We start from the raw sequence: 8,294 nt of genomic DNA on the forward strand, positions 1-8,294 counted from the left end.
CATTTACAGCATGTCTACCAAGTCGGAGAAAAGAGACATCGGCCAGAAGAGTGCCAAGGACTGATGATAGCCTTTACTGAAGCCGACCTGGAGTTGGTCTAACATCTGCATAATGATGCCTTGGTAGTATCCCTCCAGGTTGGGGAGTGCCAAGTGAGACACATCCTGATAGATCAAGGCAGCTCTTGCGACATCATGTATGTCAGATGTTACAAGGAGCTAGGCCTTCACCCTGATGACTTAGAGCAATCCAACGGCCCAATGGTCGGCTTCAATGGAACGCCGACATGGCCACTGGGCACAGCAAGCATGGAAGTACAAGCAGGTACTAAGAAGATCAAAACAGAGTTTCTGGTAATTGACATGCCCTCACCATACAACATCATCTTGGGAAGGCTGTGGTTGCATGCAATGGGGGCAGTTCCCTCAACGTTGCATCAACTACTGCGGTTCCCAACAGAGCATGGGATTGAAGAAGTCAGAGGAGATCAACTGCAGGCAAAGAATTGCTCCAGGGCAGCAATGAAGTCTACCTGCAGCGTACGAGAACCAAAAAAAGCAAAAATTGAAGATGAGGACATGGAGGTCCTAGAAGACGTCGGCAAAGAACCAGCCAAGAAGAGCGAAGAGGCGCTAAAGAAAATCCTCGTCCAGGAGGGCAACGAAGAGCGTTTCTTTCTTCTCAGCTCAGGCTTAGCCAAAGAAGAGGAAAGAGAACTGGAAGATTTTTTGAGAACAAACATAGAGGTGTTCACCTGGACACCTTATGAAATGCCTGGCATTGACCCCGAGGTCACTTGCCAGAGACTGAATGTCGACAGATCGGCAAAACCTGTGATTCAACGAGCCAGAAGACCGACGTTGATGCACGTCGAAGCAGTGGAAGAAGAGGTAGACAGACTTCTGGAGGCCAGGGCCATCCGAGAAGTTCACTACCCAACATGGCTGTCCAACACAGTAGTGGTGAAGAAGAAGAACGGCAAATGGAGGGTCTGTGTAGACTTTACCAGCCTCAACAAAGCCTGTCCCAAAGATAGCTTTCCTCTGCCCATGATTGACCAGCTAGTAGATGCTACCTCAGGGCATGAAAGGATGAGTTTTCTGGATGCATACAGGGGGTACCACCAGATTGCCATGTACCCTCCAGACAAGGAGAAGACCGCGTTCATCACCCCTAAAGGCCTGTGCTGTTACAAGGTAATGCCTTTTGGGTTGAAAAACGCAGGAGCAACTTACTAAAGGTTAGTAACAAAGATGTTCAAGCACCTGATTGGCAAAATGGTAGAAGTCTACATCGATGACATGGTCGTGAAGACCAAGGAATCTAAGGGTCATCTTGCCGACCTAAAAGAGGTCTTTGATATACTCAAAACATACCGGCTCCGACTCAACGCATCAAAGTGCGCGTTTGGAGTTGGATCGGGTAAGTTTTTAGGGTATCTGGTAACAAGAAAGGGCATTGAGGCCAGCCCAAACCAAATCAAGGCCATCCTAGAGCTAAAGAGCCCGACGTCGGCAAAACAGGTTCAGATGCTCACTGGAAGGGCCGCAGCCCTAAACAGATTCATCAGCAGAAGCTCAGATAAGTGCAGACCCTTCTTCAACCTGGTAAAAAAAGCCACAGACTTCTTGTGGACAGAAGAATGCGAGGCCGCTTTAACCAACCTGAAGAAATACTTGACAACGGCCCCAGTCCTCTCAACACCTGAACCTGGGGAAGAGCTGTTTTTATACTTGGCTGTGTCAGAACACGCAGTCAGCGCAGTGCTAATCCGAGAGCAAACAGGGGAGCAAAAGGCTATTTATTATGAAAGTAAAACCTTGGCCGATGCAGAAACAAGGTATCTACCACTGGAGAAATTAATGCTAGCCTTAGTAATGGCTTCAAAGAAGTTGAACCATTACTTTCAGGTGCACAAGATTGTGGTCCTAACAGAACACCCACTAAAATCCTTGTTGCAACAAGGAGACTTAACATGAAGGATTGCAAGATGGGCAGTAGCCCTTGGCCAGTATGACCGGGAGTTCAGGCCGAGAACAGCAATAAAGGGCCAAGTTTTGGCCGACTTCGTGACAGAATTCACGTCTGAAACCGTCGAACATCGGGCTCCGTTGAGCCAAGATAAGCGATGTCCAAACGAACAAAGGGAATCCCAGCCTAAGGCAAAAGAGCAAAGGAAGGAAAAACTCAGACCCTGCAGTATCTACATCGGTGACTCATTCAGACTGTTTGTCGATGAAAGTTCAAACCGACAAGGAACGGGGGCAGGAGTACTGCTGATATCTCCAGATGGAGAAATAATAGAACAGTCCATCCGTTTGGGATTCAAGGCCTCAAACAATGAAGCAGAATACGAAGCACTAATTGCAGGGCTAAAACTGGCAGCAGCAGCAGAAGCAGATGAGGTAATAGTTTTTTGTGATTCACAACTTATTGTTAACCAGTCAACAGGAGAATTTGCAGCCAGGGACGAAAGGATGTTGGCATATGCAAAAGAGGTCATCAGATTGGCAGCCCTATTTCAGAACTGCCGACTACTCCAAGTTAGCCGAGATGACAACACCCACGCCGACGCGTTGGCTAACCTGGCAAGCTCAATGCAAACTGGAAAAACAAGGACAATTATGATCGACTATATGTCGGGCCCGAGCATAGAACCACAGAGCACAGAGCAAGAAGCACTGTGCGTGGACTTAGGACCAAGCTGGATGGATGCAATCGCTGCATTCCTAAAAGAGGGAAAACTGCCAGAAGACCATAAGGAAGCACATAAGATCAGATTGAAATCGGCCAAATTTAGCCTAACAGCAGAAGGCCATCTCTACAGAAGGTCTTTCACTGGACCCCTTTTAAGGTGCGTACACCCTTTGCAGGTTGAAGATTTTCTATATGAGATTCATGAAAGGATTTGTGGAAGCCACGCTGGGGGCAGATCGTTAGCCCACAGGGCCATTACCCAGGGGTATTGGTGGGCCTACATGCAAAAAAATGCTGAAGCCTACATAAAGAAGTGTGAACAATGCCAAAGGTTTGCACCTTTGATACATCAGCCAGCCGCTGACCTGAACCCAGTATCCAGCCCTTGGCCGTTTGCCCAATGGGGCATGGATCTTGTTGGGCAACTCCCCCAAGCAACTGGGCAGAGAAAATACTTGCTGGTAGCAACAGATTACTTTACAAAGTGGATAGAGGCAGAACCTCTTGCCAAAATCTGAGATGTGGACGTCAAGAACTTTATATGGAGAAACATCATCACCAGATTTGGAATTCCAAGAGCAATAGTTGCTGACAACGGAACACAGTTTGAAAGCAAACTCATCAAGAACTTTTGTACGAAATTCAAGATCAAGAATTACTTTTCAACACCAAGTTTTCCCCAAAGTAATGGGCAAGCAAAAGCATCCAACAAAGTAATTTTGGATGGAATAAAGAAGAGGCTGCAGGCAGCAAAAGGAAAGTGGGTAGACGAATTGCCCAACGTACTTTGGGCATATCGGACTACGCCGAGGAGATCAACATGGGAATCCCCCTTTGCCATGGCTTATGGCACAGAAGCAGTCATCCCATTGGAGATCGGCATCCTAGGGATCAGAACCCAGGGAGTAGAGAATGGCACCAATGACATACTCTTAGCCCAAGATCTGGATCTTTTGGAAGAACGAAGAGAGAAAGCTGCAATTCAGCTCGTAGTATACCAGCAACAGCTTGCCAGAGCTTACAACAAGAAGGTCAATCCAAGAGATTTTCAAGTCGGCGACCTAGTCCTAAGAAAAGTCGTCGGCAACAAGAAGGATCCCAAAGAGGGCAAGCTTGGCCCAAACTGGGAAGGACCCTACAGAATTACTTCGGTATTAGGTAATGGAGCTTATCGGCTTGAAGACAATGAGGGCAAAGCATTGCCCAGACCTTGGAATACTTGTAATTTGAAATTTTTCTATCATTAGATGTGCATTATTTTTTGCCGATATCATCAATAAAGTCTTTTCAGAATTCTTTCAACACATATAATTGATAAAGTTGTATATTGATGTTTTTGGAGACATAAACAATGAGAACCCAAGTAGAACTCAGATTCACATTGGGGGCAGAGAGAAGACAGAGGCACTTAATTCACTTGTTGAAATTTGTAGCAATTTACAAGTCGAAGTTAAAGATTATTCCTTAATTCACTTGTTGAAATTTGTAGCAATTTACAAGTTGGAGTTAAGCTGATTCCTTATCTTCACTTGTTGAAATTTGTAGCAATTTACAAGTCGAAGTTAAGCCGAGATTATTCCTTAATTCACTTGTTGAAATTTGTAGCAATTTACAAGTTGGAGTTAAGCTGATTCCTTATCTTCACTTGTTGAAATTTGTAGCAATTTACAAGTCGAAGTTAAGCCGAGATTATTCCTTAATTCACTTGTTGAAATTTGTATCAATTTACAAGTTGGAGTTAAGCTGATTCCTTATCTTCACTTGTTGAAATTTGTAGCAATTTACAAGTCGAAATTAAGCCGAGATTATTCCTTAATTCACTTGTTAAAATTTGCAGCAATTTACAAGTTGGAGTTAAGCCGAGATTATTGTTTCTCTTCACTTGTTGAAATTTGTAGCAATTTACAAGTTGAAGTGAAGCCGAGGTTATTGCTTAAGCCCTTATAGCAATATATAGGTTGCCTAAACCTAAAGAAGATCCTTAACACTTGTTGAAATTTGTAGCAATTTACAAGATAATATTAAGCCGACATGTGATCATCCGTTGAAATTTGCAGCAATTTACAGGTTGAAGTAAAAGCTAAGTATATTGTTTAAACACTTGTTGAAATTTGTAGCAATTCACAAGTAGATCATTATTTAACACTTGTCATAACTTGAGAAAAGCTTACAGTATATGTTAACACTTATTGAAATTTGTAGCAATTTACAAGTAGGATTAGGCCGAGATCATAGTTTAAAGACTTGTTGAAAATTGAGAGAAAATTTGCAAAGTTAACATTGAATGGTATATGTTTTACACTTGTTGAAATCTATGAAAAGATTGCAGGACAGTATCTTGCCGAAGTAAAACTTGTAGTTATTATACCCGAGATATGTAACCCCGAGAAGATTGCACAAGGAAGGAAGAAGTATGTAAATCATGCAAAATATTCTAAGTATAGAAACCGTGCAGAAGCAATCAAAGAGGAAACAAAGATTCAAGCATTCAGAAAAGGAAAAGGAAAACTGAGTTATCATTTACAAAACTGGGAGGCACGTCGGCCATACAAAAGTTTACATTATCCAGAAAACAAAACAAAGTACAAGTGTACGAAATAAAGAAACATGAAAATTAAGACTCTTCAGCATCAGCAGCTGGCTGGATCTGAATCACAGAAGTCTCTTGAAGAGATACCTTGGCCTCCTTCTCTACCGCTATTTCGGCGTCAATTTCCTGAAGAGTTTGTTCAACAGTCTTAACCTCGGAAGGGATGTCGGCTGGTACAGTGTCAGAAACAGCTTCTTGGACAACCTCATCACCTTCTTCATCTTGAGTCAAGTCAAGGACTTGCTCATTCTGAGGAGGGGACTTGGCCCCATCAGCATCCTTTGACTTTCTTACCAAAGCCTCATCCTCTTCCTCATCGGCATCTTCAGACTCAGATTCAGATTCTCCTTCAGGTTGACTTGATGGAGGAGGAGGGGGGAATGGCAGAGGGATATCTTCAGCCTTGCGCAATGGCGAGTCATCTGGGATGTTGAGCTTTTTGGCAAGGGCCATCCAACCGAGGGAGAAGCCCCTGTTGCATGCCTGCCTAACCTATAGTTTGTACTCCTCAGTGACGTCGGCCATGCCCTGGGCGTAAGCCTTCTCGTCAGCTTCTTTGATTTCGGCTTCTTTGGTAACCAGAGCCTTCTGAAGCTCCTTCTCAGCCTGGGCCTTTTTTACCTCGGCCTCTCTTTTCTCGGTCTCGGCAACTTTTTTGATGGCCTCAGTAGACTCCGCTTTTTCTTCGGCCATCTGCTGGGCCTTAGTGGCAGCCTCGGCCTGATCTTCCAGCTTTTTCATCTTTGACAGAACAGCTTTGTTCTCCTTGTTGAGGGCAGAGACCTCCCTCTTCATGTCGGCCAACTTCTCCCTTGTTTCAAAAGCTTGCAAGAAGAGAGAATGGGCATATTGAATGGCCTGAAATAACCCAAGGGGGATAGTTATTACACAAACTTTACAAGTATAAAAAAAGAGACAGAAAGACAAGTTGAAAATGGGGGAACTTACTTGTACAGAGCGTTGGAGCATAAGGGCATAGTTCTCATACTCGCTCATCTTGGCATTCCGCTCAAGATCACCAGGAAGGAGAACAGCAGTACTGAGTGCCACGCCGACGTTTATGTCATCGGCACTATCAGAGGCAAGAACAGGCTTATCCTCCAGGGTGATTTCAGGCACCCAGGGGACTTTAGGTATTTTGGAACCCGAGGTCGTTGCAGACGATGACCTCGACTTCTTCGGTTGAGTAAACCCTGATGGTTGGGCCTCGGCAGACCTCTTGGCAGAGGCAGAAGCGCTCTTTTTACTCTCAGCCAATTGTGAGATGGGCAGAGCATCCTCAGCCTCAACCTCAGTAGCTTTAGCCCTGGGCTGAGCCTTTTTAATTCTCTTCGGCTTTGGTGGGGGCATGGTTTGCGTCGGTTGAGCGTCAACATCCGTGGGAAGGTCGGCTAGGAGATCTTGGGCAACGGGCTTCGGGCGACCCATCTCAGCAGTTTTGACGAGTCTTCGCCGACGTTTTCTTTCTGGGATTGGGATTAGGTATGGGGCAGAAATTGATGGTTGGTTGGCTGGATCAGAGGTTGACCCTTGGTCAGTCCGAGATGTTGATGCTGTTTGTAGAGTGGTAGCAGAGGGAGGAGATAGGCTCTTCTTCTTTCTTTTTGGGACGTCGAGCAGTGTGGATTTGTATGTCGGAATAAAATTCAGTAACAGGGGAGCCTTGCGCTTGTGGATTGGAAGATCTAGGAGCTTCTTTAAATCTTTTCCTGGGAAGAAGGATTGGAGGAAGTTTTTTGGTGGCTGATGAAGATCTGCAGGACAAACAAACAGACATTAGAAACAGACAAAGTTATGAAGACTTGAAAAAGAAACAACTAAGTATTGACGCTGGGCTCTTACCCTTGCCCTCTTTAACTGTTCAAGGAAGAGGGTAGAGGTGAACATCTTCGTCTGGGCCAAATTCCCAACTTCCCGAAGCAATAACAAAGTCATCCCTGGCTCCCTTGTTGGAGTCTGGGAGGTCGGCTACAATTTTGAACTCGGTAGACCTCGGCTTGAGGTAGTAGACGTAACCTTTTTTCTTCAGGTTAAGGGGGCACATGGTATAACAATATTGTACATCGGCAAGGGTGATCCTAACATTCTCCTGCCTAGCTAGGGCTATGATACCATTAATCACTCGATAGGAGTTGATGGTAAGTTGCATAGGGTTCAACCTATAATAGTGGAGAACTTCGCGAAAAAGGGAATTAAGTGGAAGCCGAAGTCCACATTCAGTAAAAGCTACTATAGGAAAAGGCATCGTATTGTCTGTAGGCATAATGGAATCGTCATCCCCAGCTAGCCTAAGGTGAACATCGGCTGGAATGGAGAATTCTTGCCTAAAAAATTCGAGTTTGATCGGGGTATCTACCCTATGTCTCCACATACCCATAACGTCGGCCTAAGGTCAAAAAGCTAGGTTTCAGAAAGAAGGTGCTCTTAAAGGGTTATTGGAACCTCGGCAAAGCCCTAGGTAAGGACTGATAAGGCCTGTTTCAGTTTTTTCTAAAAATTGAAGGTTCTATAGACAAATCCCAAACCTAAATCTACGAAGGCAAAGATTGAAAGCAACAATTAAAAAGCAGAGATCTGGAAAGGAAAAACAGAAAACAAGAAACAAAGAACGACGTTTCAGAATCAAAGAACAGATGTATGGTTCTCAAAAGCAAAGGAAATACAGAAGTAAAAGGTCAAGAACAGTGGCAAGAAAAGTGTTGAAACAGTGCAAGTGTTCAAGATATAAGTGAAATCATGAATAGACACATCCAGATGAATAGTTCAGCAAGTCAAAGGTTTGAAACAAAGCAATAATGGTAGCAAGTAAAACAGAGGCACATAAAACAAATTGGAAATAAGAAAAACAGAGGCTTACCAAAACAAATGACGTCGGAGTGAAAGTCGCCGAGGTAAGGCAACGGTTGCAGACACGATGGAACGACGAAAGCTTCGCTGGAAAGGAGGAATGAAGACGATTGCAGAGCTTGGAGCTAGATCAATGGCGGATTTGAAAAAGTCTAGAGA

This window comes from Camellia sinensis, chromosome 13 (assembly GCF_055761805.1).
Source record: "Camellia sinensis isolate YWXY chromosome 13, ASM5576180v1, whole genome shotgun sequence".
In the NCBI taxonomy this organism is placed as follows: Eukaryota; Viridiplantae; Streptophyta; class Magnoliopsida; order Ericales; family Theaceae; genus Camellia; species Camellia sinensis.